The sequence below is a fragment of the Equus przewalskii genome, chromosome 8, assembly GCF_037783145.1.
Source record: "Equus przewalskii isolate Varuska chromosome 8, EquPr2, whole genome shotgun sequence".
NCBI classification, from domain to species: domain Eukaryota; kingdom Metazoa; phylum Chordata; class Mammalia; order Perissodactyla; family Equidae; genus Equus; species Equus przewalskii.
Genome location: NC_091838.1, coordinates 34,766,598 through 34,793,969, shown reverse-complemented (window position 1 = coordinate 34,793,969; position 27,372 = coordinate 34,766,598). Strand labels below are relative to the sequence as shown.

General features: G+C 41.1%; 1 long non-coding RNA gene across 5 annotated transcripts in view; it reads left to right on the top strand.

Moving 5' to 3' along the window:
* The first annotated feature begins 1,975 nt into the window (after nucleotides 1-1,975).
* Nucleotides 1,976-27,372, top strand: part of LOC103558112 (uncharacterized) — a 41,990-nt gene continuing 16,593 nt past the window's right edge. For 3 of the 5 annotated variants that reach the window (XR_011543082.1, XR_011543083.1, XR_011543081.1), the window contains exons 1-2: nucleotides 2,008-2,741; nucleotides 3,426-3,545. This is a non-coding gene — a long non-coding RNA (uncharacterized lncRNA). Of the gene's footprint in view, nucleotides 2,742-3,425; nucleotides 3,546-27,372 lie in introns of all 5 variants that reach the window. The other 2 variants (XR_011543084.1, XR_011543085.1) reach the window with 2 other exon arrangements.

Here is a 27,372-nt window from a genome sequence, read left to right as displayed (position 1 = left end):
ACAATCAGGCAGGAGGTGGGAAATGGAAGCATTAAAGGAGTGAGATGAGCCTGTCAGGGAGGGGGCATCAGGCAGAGACAGAAATGGGGGTTGAGGGGGTTGGCATGTGGCAAGCTTCATAGAAAAGCAACAGAGAAGTAATCGTAGCTGGAACAGGCTTGCCAGCAAAAACCTGTTATTATTTGTGAGTCCTAAGTTCTGAGGAGACACCATCAATCTGTTGTAGGTCCTGCCGTTAGTGAAATCAGCCCAGTGGGCCAGGTGAGCCGGTAGATCGAGGACCCCAGTGCACATGGATTTTCCAATTAGTCTTTGACTATAACCCTTCCATGTGTTATGAAGGCAAAAGTCCCTCCAGATAAAGAATGTTTACTCTTTTAGTTTCTATCTCCAAAGAAGGCCCTGATATAAGAAAGTCACTCCCTTTAACTTGAGGCACAGTTGCCGGGAACCCCCAAATGCACACACATGAGGATGTTTTGAACTCAGGGAGCAGAGTATGTTCTTGATGAGTCTATAAGAATTCTTCATCTCTTGTCTGGTTTAATGTTATTTTAAAATAACATTTGTGGTTTAATCATTTTTTGAGATCTTGCTACTAGATTTTAAAAATCTGTTGCTAGAAGCCAAGATAATTTGCTCATATAATTGTTTTTGAAACAGATCCTATGCAAGATATTTTGCACTGGTAAAGCTGAGCTGCGCATCTGCTGACTTGTGGCCAGACACCAAGAAGGACCCCAGCTGATTAGCAAAGTTGTACCCTTGCCAGGGATTGGATCTGAGGCACATGTGGCTGTCCTCATGACTCAGAGGAGGCAGGGACTAAAATCTTGTGGGCTGAAGAAGCCTGGCTGGATGCCGGCTCCTCATGTTGCTGAGATAAGCAGTTCTCCTGCCAGCAGTATTTGCCCCCCAGTCCCGGGGGAATGGGCCCCAGTTTCCTCTCCAGGGCCCTCTCCTCCCAACACCAGTGATGAACAATCGCAACTCTTCCCCGGAGAAAGCACCGTTGGTCCTGCATGTTTGTCTGCAACCTTAACGTGGGGGCCCACCGTCTCTCCTCACTTAGTGTAAGTCCTGGACAAGGTTGATAAAGTTCTTGAAGAAGGCCTAGGAAACTCACCTAGATCCGTTTCAGCTTGTGATATTACATGTTCTTGGATATTTGAAGCCGGCAAAGAGCAGGGGCAAAAAAAGGATTTCAATCAGAATTACCATAAAATTAGAAACAGTTTTCAGCAAGCATGGCTACAGTCTGCTTGAAGCTGATGGCTGGTAGAGACCTGTGATTATTAACGATATGGTTCCTATCTTTTTTTAATTATAACTCAGCTAGCAACGACCGTGTCGGCGGCAGGCGATTAGAAATAAATGCCTAACTTGGATTTTGCACTATTGAGTCCTGCTCCAAAGCACAGCGCTTGCCCACTGACCCAGCTCGAGTTTCACAGGGACAGCAAAGAGGTACAGTTTGGGCAATCGCAGTCCTTCCAGGGCTGCACTAGGAATTTACTGGTTTGCAGGTAGCTCCTGATTAGAAGGCTGCCAGCTGTCTTGCTTGCCCATTCTATTCCGGGAACACCACAAAAGCACATCTACTTTCTTTAATTTTTTTTCCTGGGGCATTTTCTTCTTTTATTCCTTGTGTTCCCTCCTCTTTCTCTTTCTCTTGTTTTTACAATCTCCCTGTAATGACTAATTGGCAGTGTTTCCCAACTTTTTAATGTTTCTCTTGCTCTGGTTACAAGTCGTACTAACCCAGTAATATCCACGGGGACCTATAGACAGCCAAGATTTCCAAATGATATACAGCATTCCCCTTTCTTTTAAAGTGTAAAACATTTACAAGGAAACGTACAAACGCATCAGGAACATTTCCCGGGTCGGTCATTACGCTCGCCCCCGCGCCCAGGGAGCGCCGCCCGGCCTGCTCCCGCGCGTCTCCCAGTGCCAGGGGGCGGCGCGAGACCGCAATGCTCTGGCCCGGGTTGACGAGCCTCCGATGCCCGTTTACTGCGCGCGGCAGCCACTCTGGAGCCGCGGCACATCTGGATGGAGTCAGCGCGAGCGCCAGGGGCCAGCGGCCGAGCCAGCGGAGCACGGCGGCGAGCGAGGGAGGGAGGCCGGCGCCCGAGCCGCCCCCGCCGCCCGCCGGGCTGGATTTCCTGATGTAAACAGAGCGGCCCTGCAAGAACACAGCAACTCAGCTGAATGTGTCGTTTAGTGTTCTTTATCTGCTGGGGGTCAAAATATCGACTTAGAAAAACAGAAGCGTTGCTTTGAATTTAAACAGCTAAAAGCCATAGACTTTACTGGTCTGTGTGCGGGGAGGAGAAACGCCTGAAAACTTAGCTCCTGCTTTTGTGTTTACTTGTTCCACTTTATAGTAATTTGGGGGCTAATTTCATTATCTACAGCCAAATTGGAAACAAGATGCTGTTTCTGTTAATGGTGCCAAAGGCATGTGTGAGTTTGTGTGCTGTAGGTTGAAAGTTCCAACCGACCCCCAGAGCCCAGTGCCCCTGGCCCCCATGGGCCTGCAAAGCGTTGAGACTCTGATTTTCCCAGAGGGATGTCGGCTACGCTGTTTCTCAGAGAAGCATACTGCTTTTTGTCACTGAGTGCCAGCCAAGATGTATTTCCTTCCTGGATTCCCAGAAAGACTCAGCGCTTGGGGGCTAAAAGGACAGGTTTCCTATTCTTCACGGTGGGATGTGCTTCCTTTCCCGTTTTTCAAGGTATGGGAACTATTCTTCTTATACAGTTGTCTGCTCTAGTGTGTCTGGCTGGGGCTATCTTTCCCCACTTAACTGTCCTGGTTCACATCTCTCCCTTTCTCTCAGGGAATGAGATCTTAAGGATTTGAGGTTTTGAACATTCATTGAGGAGAAATCAGCCAACTATAAACTGTGACGAAGTCATTTTGAAATAGTTGGTGGAGAGGGAAAATATAAAATGATGGCAGAGCTTGTGTTGTCATCACCAATAATTAAAATGAAATGTAAATGTGTTTCCAGTTCAGTCACAAGCCATTTGAACTGTAGCATTTACAAAATTTCAACTGGCTGGAGTCATCCTCAGATACTGGCAGAGCCTCCCTAACCCTCAGATAGGGACTAATTTTGTAAAAGTCTTTAACAGGAAATCAGAAGGAGCCACGTGTGCCTATCTGAGGACAGAATTTGGCCAATATGCAGGGTATTAGCAGGCTTGGGAGAAGCTTGGGGCTGTCAGTGTAAGATTTCAGTAGTGTAGCTTCATGTGGAGGTTTGTCAAAATGTTTGAAGCCATCTGACCCAAACAGTGGTTGGATATGAGGAGCACTTATATGTTAAAAGAACTTTGAATATGTCACTGTATGTTGTATAGGTTAATAGGACATTCTTTTTCCTCCCCCGACTGTATTTTGATGAATTTGCCAGAAGCTGGGCCAAGATTTATGGAAAGAACCAAGGTCCAGTTCAGCAAGTTGGCAAGTTACCAGCTTTGCAAACCATAGTTAAAATGAAGTTTGTTTAGAACAATCCCCTGTACTTCTAAAGGTAAGTATGGGATTAGCCCCCTACCCCCACCCCATGCTCTCTTTACATGTTGAAATGCTAAGAAATAGCATTCTATGATCTTCAGTGACTTTCTATGATCACTATAATGTCCTAGCTCACAGAGAACTGGTAGGGAAAGCAGGAGTCTTCAGGTCAAAACAATTCTATCTTTTCACATTATTAGATTTTTATATAAGTACCATGGGAACAGGCAACAGTTTCCAAACAGAGAATTCTTAATTTGCTGCATGAGAGACAAGCATGGTTACTCAGTTACTTCACTGCTCTGAACCTCAGTTTAATCATCTCTGATATGGGGATAACCACATCTGTTTCTCCAGGTAACTAGAAGTTAAATTAGATAATTTGTATGCAGGCCTGGATCAGTGCCTATCACATGGGAGTTACCAGATAAATATTTGTAGAGGAAAGCTTTATATTCCACTATTGATTTTGTGCGTTTGTCTTTTTACTTTTCATCTGTTATAGACGCAAGGACTATGAAGACATTTGATCTCTTGTCCTTAAAGAGATTTCTTTAAAATCCATTCCAAACATATACCTTGCATTTTCTAGCATCTCAAACACTTTCCATTGTCAAACCCTGTATTAGACTATGTATCCTGATTTTTAAAGTCTTGACAATATGTTCACTCTAAGCATAACCTCCTCTATGTGAATCAGCAAGAGCGGATGTGGCAGTAGGTTCTCACTGAGGCCAAGGTGCCAGGCTGATCACACTCCCCTGTTTGGCATCTGGGCCAACAGGAACCTCGTGTGCGCAGGGGTAGGGGGTAGGGAACATGTCTCTAGGCCAAACAGGAACCCAGCTCAGAGCAATGACCCAGTCATAGCCACAGTTTTTTTTTTTTTCTTTAATTGAAATACTTGTAGATTCACATGTAGTTGTAGGAAAAAATGTGAGAAATCCCATGTCCTCTTTACCCAGTTTCCTCCAGTAGCATTTTGCAAAACTATGGTGCACTATCTCAGCTAGGATGTTGATATTGACTCCATTCTCCTACCTTATTCAGTTTCACCTGCACTCATCTGTGTGTATGTTTATTTGTTCTATACAGTTTTATTACATGTGTGGTTCCTATGTACACACCACAGTCAAGACATTGAAACAGTTCCATCACCACAAGGATCCCTCCTGTTGCTCATTTATAACCATACCACTTCCCTCGCTTCCCTCATTTATAACTATACTCTCTCTCCCTCTCCCTCCTGTCCCAATCCTTGCCAACCGGTAACCTGTCCTCTATTTCTAGAGTTTGGCCGTATCAAAATGTTATATATAATTAGAATTACACAGCATGAACCTTTTGGGATTGCTTTTTTCACTCTGCACAATTCCCTAGAGATTCATCCAGGTTGTTGCTTGTATCAATAGTTTGTTTCTTTTTATTGCTGAATAATATTCCATTGGATGGCTGGACCACAGTTTTTTATCCACTCACCTGCTGAAGGACATCTGGACTGATTCTAGGGTTTGATTCTAGTTTTATTACAAATAAAACTGCTATAATATTTGTGTACAGGTTTTTGTGTGAACATAAGTTTTCATTTCTCTAGGATAAATGTCCAAAAATACGATTGCTGTGTTACATGATACTTCAAATGTCCAATTTCATAAGAAACTACCAAATTGTCCTTACGAGTGGCTGTACCATTTTATATTTCCACCAGCAATGCTTGAATGACCCAGGTTTTCCACATCCTCACCAACGTTTGTTGTTGTCCCTTTTTTTAATTTTAGCCATTCTGATAAGCACATAGTGATCTCTGTGGTTTAAATTTTTACTTCCCTAATGGCTAATGATGTTGACTATCTTTTCATGTGCTTATTTGCTATGTGTATATCCTCTTCAGTAAATGTCTTTTTGTTTTTTGCTCATTTTCTAATTGAATTACTATTATTGTTTTACTTTTTAGGATTGAGAGTTCTTTATATATTCCAGATACTAGTCCTTATCAGATGCATGCTTTGCCAATATTTTCTCCCAGTCTGTAGCTTATTTTTTCATCCTCTTCACATGGACTTTCACAGAGCAAAAGTTTTAATTTTGATGAGGTCCAGTTTATCAATTTTTCTCTTTTATGGATGTGCTTTTGATGTCAAGTCTAAGAACTATTTGCCTAACCTTAGATCCTGAAGATTTTTTCCTATGTCTTTTCACTTTTTTTTTTTTTGAGGAAGATTAGCCCTGAGCTAACTACGGCCAATCCTCCTTCTTTTACTGAGGAAGACTAGCCCTGAGCTAACATCCGTGCCCATCTTCCTCTACTTTATATGTGGGACGCCTGCCACAGCATGGCTTGACAAGTGATGTGTAGGTCCACACTCGGGATCTGAACTGGTGAATCCCAGGCTGCTAAAGCAGAACATGAGAACTTAACTGCTGTGCCACCAGGCTGGCCCCCCTATGTCTTTTTCTAAAAGTTTTATACTTGTTCATTTTACATCTAAGTCTATGACCCGGTTTGAATTGATTTTTGCATAAGAAGTTTAGATTGAGGTTCATCCCCCCACAGATGTCTAGTTTCATCAGTACCATTTCTTGAGAAGGCCAGCTTTCCTTTGTTGAATTACTTTTGCACTTTTGTCAAAAATCACTTGAGAATATTTATGTGGTCCTATTTCTGCGTTCTCTGTTCTGCTGCATTGATCTATGTGTTTGTCCCTCTGCCGATACCACAGTGACTTGTTTACAGTAGCTATACTATAAGACTTGATACCAGATAGAGTGCTTCCTTTCACTTTATACTTCTTTTTTGATATTATTTTACCTTTGTTTGCGCCTTTCTATAAAAATTTTAGAATAAACTTGTCTATCTACAAATACCTTGTTAGATTTGGATAGGAATTGAATTAAACCTATGGTTTGAGGAGACTTGACATCTTTGCTATGTTGAATTTTCCAATCCATGAACATGATATGTCTCTCCATTTATTTATGTCTTCTTTTATTTCTTTCATTAGCATTTTATCATTTTCAGCATACAATTCCTATATTTAGTAAAATGTATATCTAAATATTTTATTTTCTTTGGACTGATTGTAAATGGTAATTTGTTTTTATTTATTAAATGTTCACTGTTAGTATGTAGAAGCATAATTTATTTTTGTTGGCTGATCTTGTATTCTGTGACCTTGATGAACTCACATTTTTATCCTAGGAATTTTTTTGTAAATTCTTTGGGATTTCTACATAGACAATCATGTCATTTACAAATACAGACAGTTTTATCTCCTCCTTTCTAGTATGTGTCTTTTTTTTTCTTGCTATTGCAGTGGCTAGAACTTATGGTACTATGTTGAATGAGTGTGGTAGAGCCTTGCCTTGGTCTTGATCTTAGGGAGAAAGCATTCAGTCTTTCACCATTAAGTATGATGTTAATTGTAGGTTTTTTTGTAGATGCTAGATGCTCCTTATCAAGTTGAAGTATTCCCTCTATTTCCTCTGTTTTTATCATGGGTGGGTATGGTATTTTGTCAAATACTTTCTCTGTATCAATTAATATAATTTTTCTTATTTTACTTGTTGATATGATGGTATATATTGACTGATTTTCAAATATCGAACTAACGTTGAATACTTGGGATAATCCTGCTTGGTCACTTTGTATCATTCTTTTTATACATTATTGGATTTAATTTGCTGACATTTTCTTGAGGATTTTTGCATCTAAGTTCATTAGATATGTGATCTATAGTTTTCTTTCTTTCTTTTCTTTTTTGTGCTGTCTATCTGGTTTTGGTTTCAGGATAATACAGGCATCATAAAATGAGTTAGGAAGTGTTCCCTCCCTTTTCATTATATGGAAGAGATTGTGTAAGATTGTCTTTTAATTTTTCTTTAACTATTTTGTGAAATTCTCCCATCTGGTGAAACCATTTGTCCTGGAGATTGCTTTTTTTGGCAGCTTTTTAATTGTGAATTCAATGCCTTTAACGGTTATAGGACTATTCAGATTGCCTATTTTGTCTTAGATGAGTTTGGTGGTTTGTGGTTTTCAAGGAATTGGCCCATTTCTTCTATATTGTAGAATTCATAAAGATAAATTTGTTTATAGTATCTCTTATTAGCTTTTTAATGACCACAGGATCTGTAGTAATATCTTTTGTTTTTGATTTGTGTCTTCACTCTATTTTTGTCTTTCTTGCTCTAGAATTGTCAATTTCATTAGTTTTTTCATAGAACAAGTTTGTGTTTTATTGATTTCCTCTATTGTTTCCCTATTTTCAATTTCACTGATTTGTTCTGATATTAATTATTCCTTTCTTTATTCTTCCTTCTTCTACTCTTTCTTCTATCATTTCCTTTCCATTAAAGTAATTTTTTTTCACCAATCTTTAAGGGTAGGCCTGCTAATAACAAATTATTTAGTTTTTCTTCCTTTGACAAAGTTTTTATTCCCCCTCCATTCCTGAAGGATAGTTTTTGCTGGATATAGAATTCATGGCTGACAGTTCTTTTCTTTCAGCGCTTACAAAATATGATTTGAGGTCTGGCCTGGTGGTGTAGTGGTTAAGTTTGCACCCTCCGCTTTGGTGGCCTGAAGTTCAAGGGTTCAGATCCTGGGTGCAGACCTACATACTGCTCATCAAGCCATGCTGTGGTGGCATCCCACATACAAAATGGTGGAAGATTCAGCAACAATCTTCCTCAAGCAAAAAGCGGAAGACTGGCAACAGATGTTAGCTCAGGGCCAATCTTCCTCAACAACGACAAACAACAACAACAACAACAACAACAACAAATTATGTATATATACATACATATATATAATTTGAGGGTTTTTTCAGCTTTTGGGATCTCTAGATTTGTATTTTTTGACAGGTTTGTGAAGTTTTCAGTTATTATTTCTTTAAATACACTTTCAGCCACTCTTCCCTGCCATCTCTTTTCTTTTTGGGACTCCAAAGATGTGAATGTAGGATTTTTTGTTTCACAGGTCTCTGAGGCTCTGTTCATTTTTTTAAAATCTATTTTCTCTCTGTTGTTCATATTGAATGAATTCTATTGTTTTGTCCTAAAGTTCTCTGATTCTATCCTCTTCATCTCTGCTCTACTATTGAGCCCATCAAGCCAATTTTCATTTCTGTTATTCTGTTTCTCATATTTGTAATTTTCATTTGGTTCTTTATTATAACTTTAATTTCTTTTCTGAGATTTATTTTTTCATTTGTTTCAAGAGAATTTGTAATTGATTATTGAAGCAGTTTTAGCACTACTACTTTAAAATCCTTGTCAGATAATTCCAACAACAAATTAATATCATTGTTGGCATCAATTTATTGTCTTTTTTTTCATTCAAATTGTGATTTTCCTAGTTCTTGGTATGACAGATGAATTTCAGTTGTATCCTGGATGTTTTGTCTATTATGTCAGGAGTCGCTGGACCCTATTTAAATTCTTATATCTTAGCAGTCACCCTGTTTAGATTTAGCACAAATGATCCCTGCTGGTGTGACCTAAGGAGCAGAAGGGTCTGCCAGGTGTCTCTCAGTGGGAGAGAAGCATGGTGGAATCCCTGCACCTATGCCCTGGGCTGCCCAGGTGTGTCTGGTCTGGCAGGAGAGTCCCAGGTTCTTTGTGATAGAATGTTCCCAACCAGCCCTTGCTGTCGCAGGTCCCTTCTCTCGTTCCACCCCTGCCCAGGTGTGTCTTGGCAGGAAAGGGGCATCTAAGTCCTGATAGGAAGGAGAGCCCACTGGCCACTGATTTCTGGGGGAGACTCCAAGGGACTGCTGCCGGTGGCTCCCCTGGTGTTGTCATAGGACTACTGTTCCACCTGGAAGGGGAGCCCACCTACCACTCGGTTGGGTGGAAGTTGGGAAGCAACATACCTGGTACCCTTTTGCCATTGGATGGGGACTGAGTCCAGGCCCTGTGCTGCTTCTCTGGCCCTGGGTCCCAGTCTCGCCTTCGTTCCTCTCATCTCTTTCTAGAGTCTTCCTTGGGTTGCCTCATGCACCTTCTCAGGGTTCATGGTTGTGCTTTGTTGGGGGACAGGGAGGATGGTCTAATCTATCTTATTCCTCTCTATGTATTTTTCTGAGCCCCTTATCAGTAAAATAGTTCAGTGATTTACTTGGGTTTCCTCCATGCAGTGTAGCAGTATGGCTAAGAGCCTAGGACTGGAGCTCCATTGGCCTGTGCACGTAACCTTGACTAATCAGTTCTGGGTTTGGGTGTTGCTTCCAGGGGTAGTGCGCCCTACGTGCCCATTCCCTGGGCTGGTGCAGACTTCCAACTGCTGCTACAGTGCCATTATTAACTGTACCCTCCCATTCCCCAGTGGGCTTTGTTGTGGATGGGTGAGGTACATGGTGATCCTATCCATGGGGCTGTTGTGCGCAAAGAGCTAGCCGAGGTAAAGTGCCTGGCACCTTATGAGGCCTCGATAAATGTCATCTATTTTTATTATATGAATTTTTCTTCAAAAGTGTAATATACATATATATAATATGTATCTTATAGTCAACCATTTATTAAATATTAAGAAAGTTTTATTTCTTTATTTTAGTAAACATAAATATAAATAAAAGTCCTAATCTTTCCTTCCACACCCCAGAGGACTGTCTAGTATGTCCCTGGTGCTCACTTCTCTGCATGAAGAAATCACTCTGCCAGCCAGCCCCAAGGGTGACCGTTGGGAGTCTGACACTACCTGGTGAGATGGCCAGACAGGGAGTGAACAGATATACAGACACAGGAGGGCTGGGTGATTTTTAACTGACAATCGTGTAACATGATATGCAGGTTCTGATTTGATATTTCCTTCCATTCACTGCATACTGCATTCATTGTTCCCAGATTCTTCTTTTCCTCGCAGGCTCCTGGGGTGAGGAGAGAGCAGTAAAAATTAAGTACTTATTTAGTAAGTATTTAGTAAGAACTAAATGAGGTCACAGATTTAAAGCTCTTGATATGTGGTGCTTAGTAAATTATGTAATATAAGTATTGTTACTATTATTATTGGTGACTCAGCTCCTTTCCACAAGGTTTGCAGCCGGCCAGCCCACAAGCCCATCCTGTCCTCTCAGTCTTTGTGGTCCATTCTCAGTCATCTGTGGAGATCTAGCACAAATAGCTCCTCTCTCATAAGGACTTGCCTGTCTCTCCTTCATGGGCTTCATGCTCCCTCATGGGCAGGCACTTGTGCTGCAGGCACTTGGTGGCTCTGAGCAGGAGATAAGGAAGGGCCATTAGCATCTTAGAGGTGTGTTTGTGACCATTTACTGAAGGAAGAAGCTACATTCCCCTATTTGTGACCAAAGCCTTGTAAAAACTCTTGAAGTCTGAGACATAAGGGCAATATATTTAACTTCTCTGAGCCTCACTTGTCATCAAAATGAGGATAATACATAGCTCATAGATGTTATACTCTTCTGAAAAAGCCTGATCCTGAGTATATGAACAATAAGAGCTGATGAAAAAATGACTTGGGCACTCCCAGCTTCCACGTGTGTTTCCCCACACATCTCAGGGTAGAGTTTACTCAGGTGTATCTTCCCAGTGGGTCTAATAAGCATGGAGAAAGCCCTTCTTGGCCAAGAACGTGTACATCCTCTCGTCATTGGGGCCTGGCTCAGATATGTATTGAAAACTCAAGAGAAGACAATAATGTAGCTCTCACTGAAGGCTTTTCCTCAGCTTTTCCTTGGGGTGTACTGGAACCACCCAGGACTGTGACCACTCTCTTTTTATTTAATCCTCTGATGGCTCCAGTGAGGTCAAATTCAAGGAGGAACTTCTTTTCCCACTCATGCTGTAGTCTAATATACTGCCTGATGGGGCTGGCCCCGTGGCCGAGTGGTTGAGTTCATGCTCTCCGCTGCAGGCGGCCCAGTGTTTCGTTGGTTCGAATCCTGGGTGCGGACATGGTACCGCTCATCGAGTCACGCTGAGGCGGCGTCCCATATGCCACAGCTAGAAGGACCCACAACTAAGAATATACAACTATGTACTGGGGGGCTTTGGGGAGAAAAAGGAAAAAAAATATATACTGCCTGGAAATGCAAGTCACAGTGTGAGAAATGTGCAGTTTAAACAGGTCAATTCGACCCTATGGCTCTCTAGGGGCAAGAGGGAGACTTTCTTCTCATGACTATGCCTGCATTTGCAAAACTGGCATAGAGCAACTGCCCAGGAGCAGGCGCTGTGAACTGCGACACCGATTCCTAAATCGTGACACTTCAGCAAATCTGCATTCTGTCCAAGGCAAAGGAAGATGTAGAGGAAAAAGAGGGAGCCCTGGACTTAAAATATGGTGATAAATGATGATGCTGGGGGGCTTCCTCACTTGAGTTGTCCCTTGGGTTAAGTGTTGCTCCACATGTGTGGCTGACCTTTCTCTTCATAGTTTCCTGGTGTTTGGGAGCAGATGTGATAAAGTGAAGCAGTGCCAGGCTTGGGTTTAAGCCGAGGCACCATCACTTTCTAACTGCATGATGTTGGACAACTTTTTTAACGTCTTGGGTGCTCAACAGCCTCAGTTGCCGGAATGATAGATAATAATACTTATGACACTCAATTGTGGTGAGGAATAAATGAGAAAATTTGTGAAATTGCCTGGCACTGAGCTAATCTCAATAAAAGTTCATTAATTTTTTTTCACTTTATCAATCCCAGTGTTGACATGAATTTTTCTAGAAGTTTATTTTTGAATTCCTATTAAATAGTAGTATGTTTATTATCTTTATTATTTATGTTATTATTTATAATTTACTTATATTGTGTATGATAGTTGCTTACTTGAGAACCTTTACCTTATACCCTGCCTAGACACTGAGTACTGAAACTATACCCTACTGTCTACATTAATGTGATTTTGTCTGTTCTTCTGCTTTTATTAGCATAATTTTATTTTTCCATGAATCTCTTACCAAGGCAAATGATTTGATTGTTTGTTACAGGAACTTCCTGAAAGACCCATCATCTTTTCCATGGAAAATATCAACAGTTTATGCCCTAAGATTCAAAGGAATCCCTCATTTCAAAGTCCTCACCTTGCTGTTTCCTCCTGTCCTGGACTGTTGTGTCATGCTCTTTACCTGATCCTACACGAGCCCCGCTTTAAGTCAAACTCCCAATTCTCAGTCAATTCTGACCTTCCCTTCCTTCTTCGGAGGCACTGTTATAGCTTTGTGGTGTGGTAAAAATTACTTACCTCAGTAAGCAATAAATTCAGCTTTGTCTTATAAACAGATCATGTTGGTGATGTTTGAGGATCCCAATGTTTTGATGTTTTGGTGGTCCCACTGAGGTCCAGCTGAGACTGGGAACTTCTGGCCATAATATTCGACTGGGAAACAACCCACTCCTCTGAGGCCTATGAAGTCCCCCTCTAGGCTTGGGGGCTTCCTGACCACAATGCTGGGGTAAGTGGGTCTCATATTGGTTAAACAACTGTCTCTTTCAATGAACTCCCAGATGCTGAGTTTATTTTGTTTCTTAGGAGTAAGGAATGCTCTTTAGATATCCTTTGGCTGGCTGACCAGATCTGAGAAATGCTTATCCCTTGGTGGAAATCTACCTCACGCTGCCCTTTGCCTCTGTCAGCCCATGTCATTGTACTGTCCCTCATTAAGAGGAGCCTCGAAATGAGCCTATTCCTCAAGCAAGCTCTGGAGACCAAGAAGTTCTGAAGGTCTCTTCTAAGACTGGCATCATTTGGACAAAGCTTGCCCTAGGTCACTCATCAAAACCATTTGAGAACTTTCCTCAGTCTTGTCTCCTTTTGTCTGAGAGAGTCTAGTTCTGAGAGATTTCACTTGTGTAAACAATTCCGTCCTTTTGGGGCCACAAGGCTTGCCAGGTTTGTAGCTGGATGGCCCATCTGCTAGTTGGGCAGGCTGAGACATGAGGTACATAAGCAACAGTTTTGGATGGAATGTTCCCAGACTCTCATGAATTTGACTCAGTCTAAAGTTAAGTCTGTGCCTCCTCTTCCCATCTGGACTCCTGCTTCATGAATCACGTGTTTATATTATAATCCAAATTTGTGTGCTTATCTTACTCAATGGCGTGTATTAACCAAGGATATTTGTGGAGTTTTTGATCTGACCAAGATTGTTTATTTGAGAGGCATCATAGGAGAAAAATGGAGCAAAATTTCAAACTTCCAGTAGTCCTAATTTTTTTAAATTGGTATGAGAAAGCATCAAAAAATGTCTTTTCATTTCAAAAATCTCTTCCTTAAAAGATCCCTTGGCTAAGGCAGAAGAAAAATTTGGAAAACTTACAACTGTCTTTTCTAGAATCCGCCTTAGATCCCAAGTTGAGCCTCATAGCCTTTATCCTACTGTTCCTCTCCCCACCTTAGACCCCACTTCCCTCTGCCCCATCTCTTCCTCTGACCCATTCCCTTCCTCCCTGACCAGCCAGGATCCCCTAAGATTCAGTTTCCTCTTAAAGCTGAACTTCCCTCAAAACAGGGAGCCCTTCTGTTGATCTCAATCTCAAGCCTTGGTTTTTCTCTGAGCTGAGAGCCATTTCCAAGACTTTCCGAAAATCCATCAGGATAGGGAGACATTTGCAGAGGGATTTAGAATAATTTTAGGAATGTATAATCCAGAACTCCCTGGTGTATGCCAATTAATTATTATTAGTGGGAACCTAAGAAATAGAATGGGACAGTTTAAGGATAATTTAAAAGACCTCAATTTCATAGGAAACCAGAGGGGCTTAGAAAAGCTGTCAATGCTGGAAGATGTCTTTTGGAGACTATCCCCAAAGTCTTCCCTATGAAAATAGATTGGACTCTAATCCAATCCTGCAAGCAAAGAAAGGACAGAGGTCAGAGAACTCTGCAATGGACTCTTTGATACCAGGAGATGCATCCAGGAGGATTTCTTGAAGCAGATGGGATCCCAGCTTTCTCCTCACTTTTTATAAATGGTGTTAAGCCAGAAATTAGGGATTAATATGTAAGCACAAACTAGAATGGGAAATAACCCCATGGCCAGAACTTCAACACCTTACTAAGCATTTTGAAAGCGCCTTAGAATGAAAGCAAAGCAGAATCCTGAAAAAATTTATGGCTTTACAGATAAAGACAACTGGATGCTTCTACTTCTGTCATTCAGCCTCAGAGTTGGGAGTCTCTTGGCAAGCCCATAGATGCTGTAACAAAAAGGGCATTGAAATAAGAATTGCTCTATCCTGCTAAGAACACAGAGAACATACGTAAAATGATGATTGATCAATCAGAGGGAATTTGCGAGGAGAAGTTATCTAAGATTAAGGGAGCTCTTCTGGCATATAGAGATAAATAAGTACAAATAATGGATCCCAAAATTATGAAATGTGTTAAGATCTAAACCAAGCTTGCTCAATGTTTTTAGTTATTTCCATTTATTATTATTATTATTTTGCAGTGAAAGATTCCCCCTGAGCTAACATCTGTTGCCAATCTTCCTCTTTTTTTTTTCTTATTCCCCAAAGCCCCAGTGGATGGTTGTATATTGATTGTAGTTGTAAGTCCTTCTAGTTCTTTGTGAGCCCCCACCACAGCATAGCAGCTGACAGACAGGTGGGGTGCTTCTGCAGCTAGAAACGAACCTGGACCACCGAAGTGATGAGAGTGCCAAACTTAAACCAGTATGCTATTGGGGCTGGCTCCAAGCTTGCTCAGTTTTGATTGGTTTGTTTCTTGGATTTACTGTTTATTGTTCACCTAAAATATGAAGAGCTATTTTTTTCTGTGTAATCTGCCAAGATATCATTTTACCAGAATATTTTTTGTGTTTTATGTTGGGTTTAATTACGTCATTAATTATTTAAGATAACAAAGCTTCCTTACTTTTGAAAGAGCTAGGGCTCTTGCCAGTCGTGTCATCTTCTATGCTTGGTTTTAAGTGTTTTATTGTCACTTTCAAAAGAGTAGCCAAACACTCTCAGACACTTACAATCTTATCTTAACTGTTCAGATCTCATGACAACTTTTTATCCTTCCTAATATTGATTTCTAAATGTAAAATGAAATAAAATAGCTTTCAGGATATCTTTTGTACCTAAAACTATGTTTGGGATTTTTCAGACCCTTGGAAAATCAAAAAGACTTGCTCTTTCACCTTAAAAAGAGAGATGCCTAAAATAATCAGGATTATTTGGTGTATTACTATTGATGACGTTTATGGAAAGAGTTGTCAAATCAGAAGAGATACTGAGTCTTCTTTATGCTAAATATTTATAGGGAAAATTTGTAAATATTTCAGAAATTTTATGCTGTATGAAATGGCACTAGATGTTGGTCAGTGCCTTGTTCTTCATTATTTACATTTATATTTATTATGTATTTTTTTTCTTCAGTGTCCTGATGTAAGGCAACAACAATATCGTTATAAACCATAATTTTGCTTGTTATTTAAAATGTTTACTTGGTCATAATCTTACTTTAATTTGAATCTAGCATCTTCTAGGCTTGTGTTTTAATTTTGGATGCATATCAGACTTACCTAGGGAATTCTATTAAAATACACATGTTTAGGACATATTCGAGACTCATAGAATCTGTTTACTCAATATTCTTGATATATTTTGGGTATATTTTTATTAAATGCTTGGTATATTGTTGGTAGGATATATATGATCTGTCCCTGAATAATTATATATCTCAGTATCTTTTCCTCTATCAACATTACATAAATCCATTTTTATAAATCAGATTAATGTACATCAGCTTTGAAAACACTCAATTATTATTCTTATAGACATTTTGTCTAAGAAGTTAGCTTGCCTTTCTTATGTTTGTTTTGCATACCATGGAAGCGGCCAATTTCTTTGTCATTTGCATTATTGTAAGGAACTCTCATCAGACCTTTCACTTTGGAAATGGCCAAGTAATAAGTTGACTATGACCATAAAGTCTCTGTTGTCTACAAATACTATTTCTTTGATTTTGATGCTTCCCTGAAGCCTCAGCTACAGCCAGAGACTTTGTCTTCAATGAAGGATTAGCTCACAACCCCAACTGAAAGAACTCTATTAGGTATTATTAACTAGCACAACCATGAAACGCTTAAGGAGTTGACTATTGGATTCATATCCTTCAACTCAAGAGATACAAACATCCTCAAACCACAGGAGGACTGCCCCCACTGGAGACCTCAATCTGAGGGTTTTAGGAGACTGCCCCCACTGGAGACCTCAATCTGAGGGTTTTAGGAGCCCTCTCGAAGCATATGGTCTTTGGACACAAACAGCTTCCACCCTAGATTCAAGGAACCACACCACAGTTGTCACTTTCATCCACATTCCTTCTCTAGTCTAGCTATTTTCTTTCCTTTAATGGCTTTAGGTGACTTTATTTACTTGTAAGTCCCCTATTTTTAACATTGCTTTTTCCATCTTTAGCCCCTTCTTGATATGAGTCCAATACCCATTCATCACTGACAACAAATCGCCTAAAGAGTGAAACCAACTCACCTGTTGAGTTTGTGTACATTTCTCTCTGGGAGCATTGACTTCCTTTGGTTCCAGTTCCTTGTAACAAATCACTAAGTTTCCTGGGTAACTGGGCTCAACCATTGGTGAAGTTTTAGATTGCAAACACCACAATGGCCCAGGCAGCCAGAACTCTAAAACTCCCATCACATCGTACCTTCCTCCATCTGACAATGCTTCAAGCCTTTTGTGGGAGCCAATCTTCTAACCAAAACAGAACCTGGAAGGTGTTAAAAAACAAAATTCAACCAAGTAAATTTGAAGCTCTAATTGGCTTTATTAGACAATTCATGAATTAGACAGTGTCCCATCTAGCAAGTAGAAGGGTACTCCAAGATGTAAGGTTTTTGTAGGAAGAAGGGTGGAGCAAGGGAGCTATTAGTAAAAGAAAAGAAAGGGTTATTTTGGGCCAGGACATCTTCTTCTTGGGCGAAAGGTAACTGGCATGGGTTTTATCATGCAGATTCCCTCTTTATCCTCTGGAGGATGGAGAGGGCCTGCAGGACAGATTACCTTATTGGTGCTTGACTAGAAAATTCCTGACTGGTTAATGAAGGTGACATCTCTGGGAGAGGCTGAAACTGCAATGAGATCAGGCATTAAATCTAGGTTTCGTATCATGAGCTTTAGCACAAGGGACACCATTTGGAGCCTGAAGTTTTCTTTTTAACTAAGGGGAATAGGGAAGAGGTGGTATCTATTTGGAGGCTGTCTTACTTTCACTGATCTGAAAAGTATGAAACATTACTGCTCTTTTGCTTTAGACCTATCTAATCATCTTGATATATAAAATTCATCCCCTGGAATCCAAATGTCACGGCATTATTCGAGAATACTATAGGAGTATCTAGCCCAAAACAGGTCACTGAGTGGCCCCCCTTGACTAGTGTTGGATCTGTCACACAAAAGCCTACTGGTCCCGATACCAGCTCAACACAATGTTGACATAAGGGAAGCTGTATTGTAGAAAAGATACCATATTATAACTTTAAATGACCTCTGGCTAACTAGGCTAGACCTGCTCTGTAGATTTTGTGGCCCCTCCCAGCTGTATAAGTTGATAACTTTGTTCTTTTGAGTTCCTCAGGAATGTGATGATCCCTGGGCAGAGAGCCTATGCTGATAGGCATCATCAATGACAAGTGAAAGATCAGAGTATAAGGCAGTTGCTCCATTCTCTGATGCGTATCCAATAAAACAAAGGACTATCAGGAACTGGGACCAGATGTCTACCCCCACCCAGAGACCAACCACCCCCCCCCCCCCCCCCACCTAGAGACCATCCCCATATATAACTTGCCTGTAGTCTTTGTTCTGTGAGACGGTTCTTTTGGACGTGAGTTGGCCATCTTCCCTCTGGCTAGCAAGCTGTAATAAAGTCCTTTCTCTCCTACCACCTTGCCTCCTAACTATTGGCGTGTCTTGTGGCCAGCAGACAAGTCCACTTGGGCGATAACAGTCCTATTGCAAGCTGGGCATGGACTTGTTACCTTGGTAAACTAATATCTGCCTTCAGGATTGTCTCTGACATCACCCAGGGTCCATTTGGCCCATTGGGCTGTCCTCTAGGAAAAAGAGATCAGTAGACAGTTTAATTCAAGAAGCAGAAAAACTGGGCCCTCACTTAATAACTGAAACCCTAACTACTCTAGGGGAATTCTGATTTCTTTCTTTTCTCCTCTAGATCTTTATTTCATGCTTTACGAGAGGCCTGGAAAGTCAAGTGAATCCTGTATGCAGGGAGTTAGTTAGACAATGACAGTAAGGCCACCAAACTCCTCACCCGAGATTCATCAAAGTGGGTGGGCAACGGTTCAAAACAGAGCTGCCTCAGATGTAGCAGTGGCCTCTTGAGGGGGAATGTGTGCTGCATCAGGCGAGCAATGTTGTACTTACAACCCTGTAGACCTTTCTTGAGGATCTTTAACATTATAAACATCCAGGAAACAAAAGTAAGAAATCAGAAAACTAGGTAATTTGATGACTGATCTCACACCTGGTTCCATGGACTCTTCAGAGTGGGGATGGGGTCTATTCTCTTGCTTTAACCTGGGTGCTCTTGGCACCTGGCCGAGAAGTGGAGACACGCTGTGATCATAATCCTTCTCTGAGGATGTGTCTGTGGCAGTGTCTAGATGTGTGATCTCCAGTGTTTTATATGCTGGTGCACAGCCACTATTCAGTAAAATGATTCAGCAAAAAGTCCTCTGAAAAGAACTGGAAGGCCTGACATTTCTGGAGGTTGAAGGAAGCACCCCTGGAAATATGGAGGTTGGAATAAATATCAGTGGACAGTTGACATGTGATTATGACACCTCAAACAGTGGTGAAGATCTGGATCCAGCACATATTTAGATATTAACTAATGATCTATCCTTCCTCTCAGGCTGTAGAATGACCAGGAAAGGGGGCTGAGGACAGAAACTGTCCACTTTCACACTCAGCTACTGAGAACCCAAACCACATCTACTCTGAAAATTAATGTACTTTGCAATTTTCTGTTTTTATAGCATGTCTTTATTTTTCTAGGAAACCCATTCCCAGGCAAATGGTTTGATTGTTCATTACAGGAATTTCCTGAAAGACCTATCAACTCTTTAAATGGAAAGTAGCAACAGAGTTTATGCCCTAAGAGTCAAAGGAATCCCTCATATCAAAGTCCTCACTTTACTGTTTCCTCCTGTCCTGGGGGCATTGTATCAGGATCCTTACTTGATCCTAATTGAGCTGTGCTTTAAGTCAAATTTCCAATTCTCAGTCAGTTAAGATCTTACCTTCTCCTCTTTGAAGCACTGACAAAAGTTTGTGAGGTGGTGTTCTCCCTTGCCACAGAAAGCAATAAACTCAGCTTCATCTAATCAACAGATTGTGTTGGTGATGTTTGGGAGCCAGGTTTTGACAAATTTTTCACATGCTAGATATTTCAGAGAAGTTATAAAATATGGAATTTGAAAAATGTCTACTCTATGTTTTATGTCTTAAATTATTGCTACAATTCTGAATTAAGGTTTATATATTTAAAAATATTTTAGCTTCTTGAACTCCATCTAAAATAAATGCAGTGCTTTCTTTTTCAAAGTTCAACATACATCTATTTGATCTTCTAAAAAATAATTTCTGGTCATTTACTGATAATCCCAAGTAGATAATCTACTGATCTAGGGCTGTGGCTGCCGGCCGCAGTTGGGATGGAACTGAGAGCTATTGGTAATTAGGTATTTACTCAGTGCCAGGCCTTGTGCAAGTAGCTTCACATACACCACATCATCTTTAATCCTTACAACTTCCCTGCATTGGGGGTGTTTCTTTATTTTACAGATGAGGAAAAAAGCTCTCTGGTCAAAGGACCCCCATCTGAATAAGAATTCAGACCCGTGTTTGTCTGACTGCCAAGGAGAGAGTCTTTCTTTCATTCTCTCCCTAGCATTTATTGACTGCCTCTGGCAGGCTGCCTGTTGTTACCAGTTTGAACACCCAACCATAGGCATAGCTTGGGTCCTCAAGGAACTCACAAACCTTCATGGACAATTAGGAAGTTCTTTGAGAAATGCAACGATGTTTTTACATTACTTTTGGAGCATTTAACTCCTGAGGTAGGAAATGGGCCCCCTCAAAATATGCCCTCCAACCTGAGTCTTTGATTCTTTTTTTTTTTTTGAGGAAGATTAGCCCTGAGCTAACTACTGCCAGTCCTCCTCTTTTTGCTGAGGAAGACTGGCCCTGAGCTAACATTGTGCCCATCTTCCTCTACTTTATATGTGGGACGCCTACCACAGCATGGTGCGCCAAGCGGTGCCATGTCCGCACCCGGGATCCGAACCGGCAAACCCCCGGCGAGAAGCGGAACGTGTGAACTTAACCGCTGTGCCACCGGGCCAGCCCCTGAGTCTTTGATTCTAAATCTGAATTGAAATAGAATTTTTGGGTCCCAAAGTTCTCCTCTTCCCCCAGAGAATCTTTGAGAGCTCCCTGTTGAGTGCCTCAGCCTGTCTTCTTGGTTGCCATGAAGGCCAGTTTGTGCTGCCTTGTGGCTTTCATCTTCCACTGCTATTACCACCTAGACATGTGGGGCTGACATCACTCCTTCTGGAGTGAGAAGGGCGTCCTCTCTGCCAGTTTCCTAACAGGCTCCCCAGAAGGCTTCTTAGAATGCTCTTAGCATTGTAACTCGGGTATTAGGCTCATGATCTGATGCCTCAGGAAGGCAGAGGGCACTTACTTGTGCTGCACAGGCGCATGCTCACGTCTCCCTATCTGCCGCTAGCCTGCATGTCAAGAAGTCCTCTGGGGTCTTCACCTTTCTCTTTCGTCAGAAAGAAATCATGGTCCCCTTAGAGGGTGCTCATCAGAGAGCCTAGTCTTTCTCTTCATTGTTTCTCTTATGGAAACACTAAATCTTCATGCTGGAGAACGTCTGCTGGCTCATCATGGAGTGTCTGAAGTCCCAGAGAGAAAATGTATGTTAGGCTGATGTGGGATATTGAGCACACACACTTTAAATGACTCAGTTCCTTGAAATGCATTCAACTCTTGTTCAGGGTTGACTTTCTTAAAACTAGGAAAGTGTTCACATTGCCCTCCCTCCCTCCCCTCTCTCTCACTAGTGCTCTCTCTCTCTGTCTGTATCTCTCTCTGTCCTTTTCTTTCTCTGCATTTTTCTGAATATTGTACCATCAGGTAGCTATTAGGAAATCTGCTTTAGGACATCTGAGTTTTAGGAAAGCAGGCCCTTCTCAATTGTCATGAATTTAATTTGAGTTACATAACTTTTAGTTTGTCTTTGGCCAAAGATCACTTTTATTGGGAATAAGCTATTACTATTAAGTACAACATTCCTAAACCTTTTGGATATTTAAGAATCGTTAGGAGAAGCAAGTGGGACACCAATAACTTTGGTCCTTTCCAAATAAAATAACTTTGTTCAACTGTAGCAAGAATTTATATCAGTGTTATCACAAATTCAAATTTTATTTGTCATAGTATGTTATTTACAATTCACTTATTTGTCTCTTAGAGGGAATGATGTCCTGGAAGGAAGTTTAACTAAATCAGATGTGGAAAACTCCTCGGCATTTCAGGACAAAGAAAGTTTCTCATCCTGTGCAGAGCTTTGCTAAGGCTGGTACCCTTTATCTGTGATGGACGTTAGAAGTAGAACCAAGGTGGGAATTTGGAGATGGGGAAAACATCAGGAAGGTTGTCACTGGGCTCTAGAGGATGCAAATAAAGGGCTGTGTGAATAAATTAACTGTGACTGTGACATTAGAAACAATGCATTCACTCTACTGAAACAAATCTCATTTTTGGAAACATCATAAGTTATTGAAGCCCCATGACACTGAATGAAAATCAAAATTCTTTAAAAAATGCAAAGGAAAGTCTTTTTCTTCCAAATAATATCTTACATGATATCATCTAAATATTTTGAGCTGGGTTATTCTCCTTTGTGATGGAATTAATTTTATATTTTAAGATTCATAGTTTATCTTCCCATCCCCTTCTGCAAGTTCAGTTTATTATTACCCCTGCTGACACAGGCCATTCTTTTGCAATTATATAGAATAAAAATCTTCAAGCCAAATACCTATGATTTCACTCATGTGGAAGATAAAACAACAACAACAAACTCATAGACACAGAGAACAGATTGGTGGTCACCAGAGGGGAGAAGGGAGGGAGGAGGGTGAAAGGGGTAAAGGGGCACATGTGTACAGTAATGGATGGGTACTAGACTTTGGGGGATGAACATGGTGTAGTCTACACAGAAATCAAAATATAATGAGATACACCTGAAATTTATATAATATTATAAGCCAATGTGACCTCAATAAAAGTCAAATAGAAAATTTGGGCCAGCCTGGTGGTGCAGCAGTTAAGTTCGCACGCTCCACTTCTTGGCAGCCTGGGGTTCACCAGTTCAGATCCCAGGTGCAGACATGGCACTGCTTGGCAAAAGCCATGCTGTGGCAGGCATCCCACATATAAAATAGAGGAAGATGGGCATGGATATTAGCTCAGGGCCAGTCTTCCTCAACGAAAAGAGGAAGATTGGCAGCAGTTAGCTCAGGGCTAATCTTCCTCAAAAAAAAAAATCAAATAAAAAATAAATAAATAGACATCAGATAAATAAATACAGGTAAAAAATATCTTCCTTTCAGATTCTAGGAGTTCTGGTTTAGTTATTGTAATGTGACTTCCCAGTAAAGAACAATGGCATTTAATAGATTCTTTTATCCAGAACTCATAATAAATTCTTCGTAATCATGAACACATTCTTACTAATTTGTGTTAAATGGCTAAAGCTCTAACGGTCATGGACAGAGAATCTGAGTTAGAGAAAGCAAACAGGGGACCAGCCCCATGGCATAGAGGTTGAGTTTGGTGTGCTCCAGATTGGTGACCTGGGTACGCTGGTTTGGATCCCAGGTACGGACTGCACCACTTGTCAGTGTAGGGGAGGAAGACATTTCCTCTGCCCGCTCTGGGTTCTTCTGACTGGAGAATGAATTAAATTCACATGAGACTGAATAGCAGGAGAAAATTAAACAAAGCTTTATAACATGTATACATGGGAGAGGCTCAGGCAAACTGAGCAACTCGCCAAAACAGCTGAAGCCACCACCTTAAATATCGTCTTCAGCTAAAGACAAAGGAGGATGTTGGGGGTGGGGGCAGTCAGTTTCGGGAGGTTACCAGACAAATACAGTAAATAAGAGTAAGATTATTATGCAGATTTCAGTCCTTGCCTTCTGCATTGATTAAGAGTTTCTAGAGATAAGGTCATCTCCCCTTTTTCCTGGTACGGAGAGGGAGACACCTTTATAGATGGAGATTTCCTCTACAAATGTAAATGTCTCTTTACAAAGGGTAAGTAAATTCTACTTTCCAGAGTTTCTTTCCTGTCTGCAGTTTTTTAAAAGTAACCAGCCCCAAATAATCTTTATGCCACAGAGGCATATCTTGGGGTGGCCAATTCCAGTCCCCCACATCAGCTATGCTGTGGCAGTGACCCACATACAAAATAGAGGAAGATTGGCACAGATGTTAACTCAGGGCGAATCTTCCTCAGCAGAAAAAAATAAAAATAGAAAGCAAACAGTCCTGGTTAGCTGTGTTCGGTGTCACGCCTTCAGTACAGGGTCAGGGACCTGGGGAACCAGGCCTATTTGCTTTGCCTTTCCAGTGAAGATGTCAACCCCTGCCCATCCCCCACCTCTGCCCCCACCCCACCAATAGATTAGATTTGGTGTCTGGCCAAATCTTTGTCTAAAAATTTTTAACAATAGAGACCTCAAACTAACCTTTTAATGTACAGTCATCGTAGAAACTTTAAATCGATTTATGTGAATTTCATACACTAGATACATTGTTTAGAGCGAAGTTTGGTTTATCAGCAAATGAAGGACGTCAAAGCCATTTGCTCAGCTGCTTTTAATAGACAACGGTTGCTTCAAAGGCAGTGAAAATGAGTAACCTTAAAAGGTGTAGCTCAAAATTGCTGAATTACAAGTATGAAAATATTGTTTACTAATTCATGGTGCTTATTCAGATACATTTGCATTGTTCTGAGATTATTTCTGTCGCTGTCAGACACGATTTCACTAAAGGCCTTGTTTTAACTCTCAGCCTTTTTGGGCACAAGCCGAAAATCATGCATGGTTCACAAATCTTGCTTCAGATTGCAATTCCATTTTTCACTGCCCCAGTTAAGGCTTTGAAACATGGTACACATTTAGCCACGCTGCCATGGAAGCATACTTGGAGGCTGAAATGAAAATAAAAACTTGACACCTGAACAAAACACCTGAAATTCCAATTTGAGTAAGAGTAATTAACAGGAGGCAATGCTGAAATGAGCTGGCCGTAGCCCCACGATGCCCCACCAGGGTTTGCTTGGGTATACCTGCCAAGTAGGCTGTATTGGGACGTATCAGTTTGATTAGCTTTGCCAGTTTCTTAGGCATGGCTTGAGGCCCATAATTGCTTTATGTCCCTACCCAGGGAACAAGGACTGCTGTTAATTGGAGTTCCTAATGGCGTTAGGACTGGTTTGGAGAGAAGCTATCTAGTCTTCTGCTGAGTGTCTCCCTGAGTTAAGCATGTAAAAATTACAAACCTGGTTCTAGTAATGCCTTCTGTTTTCACTTGCTGGCTGCAGTGGCAAGTGTTTTGAGCAGAGTTTAGTAAGGGCTTGGTACAGGCCCCAAGGTGAGTAGCAGCCAGCAGTGGGTGCGGCTGGTGATGATGACTTCTGTCTGGGAGAACCTTGCATAAATGGAGACAGACTTTTGACAAAGCAGAGGGAGGGGACAGCTTGGAGGGGTTAACTCTTAGGAAAAAAGGAGTGGAAAAGATGTGCTTATCATCCACACTTTGAAATCTCTGACTTTGCATCCTTAAAGTCTAAACTTGGCACTAACAAATACTCCATTGTGAGGGAATTTGGGTTAAGTCACCATGGACAGCTTACTTGGCTTTCAGGATTTGGAAATGGCATTTCTCACCTCCTCCACACTAGTCTTTTCAGTTTCTTGCCAAGTATAAGGGGAAAAAAAATCCCTTAATTCTGGTTAGAAGTGTTTCAAACGTTCCATAAAGGGTGGCTGGGCTGGTGAACTGCAGGAGCTTGTGGTAACTTCTCAATGCCTCTCGTTTCAGGAAGCATTTAAGCGTGCTCTGCAGGAGAGCACCGCCAGTAAACATCGTGATTTAAAGCCCTTGAACACTCAGACCCCAGCATACCTGCTTTACTGCCTCATTATTCTGCCTAACAACAGCACTGGTATATAAAAATAACAAACACATTGTGTTTGCTGAAATATTTTGGTCTGCATTTGAAAATGTGCAATAAATTCCAATTTGAAAAAGAAATTCTCTGAAGAAAATGTTTCTTTTCCCAAGTTTTAGGTTTTGCATTTTGGCCTTCTCATGAAATTCCAAATCAAATGGGCATTTGGTAAAGCTGGTGCTCCTACATGGTCCAACACTCCCAGTCCCCAAATATAAACTGATGTCATTTATCAATGAAATTAGGAAATCCCATGCCATTGATAATATTTTGACTTTCTAGATGTTATCATTAGCTCATTTTTTTGTGTGTATGTCATCTGTTTGTAACCGTATAGACATGGAGAGCCAAAACAAATTCCACTTTTCACTAACCATCCAGAGAGGAGGAGCAGTGAGTATTTAAGCTATAAAAGTAGCTTTCAGTTTAACCTGGTATTTGTAATTTGTAGGAACAAATTGTGTGTCCCTGTTCTGGTAAATTCAGCGGATGCCACAATGGTGTGTCTCAGCGCTTTGTGGTTGGGAACAAAATTTCATGCCCAGTCTTAGAGTACAAGTGGGAAAAGTTCTCCCGGATAACGAGGGTGGTCATGGTAGAGAATCCTGCTGTGGCTGCCTAAAGCCGCAGGGCAATCTTACTAGGCACTCAGATGAACAGGGTCGATATGGGGTAGAATTCTCTTCAGCTGTTGACACTTCATTTTTGTTGAGTAGAACTTGTTCCCTAGTGCATGGGTGATTATGTGCCAGGATTCATTAGTTATGACAAATACAATTTTTTTTGATATTTCAAATACAGTGGGAGCTGCAATGTTTATGCATAGGGCACCTGTGGCCGGCAATGATATCTCTCTAGAAAATCTTCAGCATCTTCCACAGATGCTCCTGTGAGGTAAACATCCTCCAGCGGGGAGCTGACTTCAGCGGGGCACTTTATGAGCCGGAATGTGAGCTGATTCTTGAGCTCTTGGCTCCTCAGCTCCAGGCTTACCCTCCCCCTCCCTTCTTCCCCTCTCTCTCCCTTTCCCCTTCCCCCTCTCCCTCCCTCTCAGCCCGTTGTAGCCCAGTCATAAGTTTATTCCCTCTAACTCATATTGTTGCTTTTTAGTTTAAAGCATGTTTTGTTTTCTTAAGAATTCCTTATATAATACTTAGAGCTTTTCAGATAAAAACCTCAATAAGTGATTGCTGTGTCAAAAAGGTAGTGAAGGTAATTAAAGAGATACGAGTTTATTTTCTTTCCATGTGAAGATTAAATTATCCAGGTCCTGCATTTTAGATAGGCACTTTTGATTCCCTGCATTTTGCTATGAAGCAAAAATACAAGAGTGATGATATATTTTAAGCCACAGTGCTGCAGTGGCATTCTTGTAAGTCAGGGATCAGGAGGGGATGGATGGAGCAGGAGGACAGAACCGGGCGCCGGACACTAACTTCTCTGTCAGTTCAGATAAATTGCACAGTGCTGGTCCCAGATCTCGAATCTTCAAAGCTGGAGGGTCAGATTACATTTTATACGCAGAAAGTCAGATTCAAAAGACTCACAGAAGATAATATAGTCTTAACTCAGAGACACT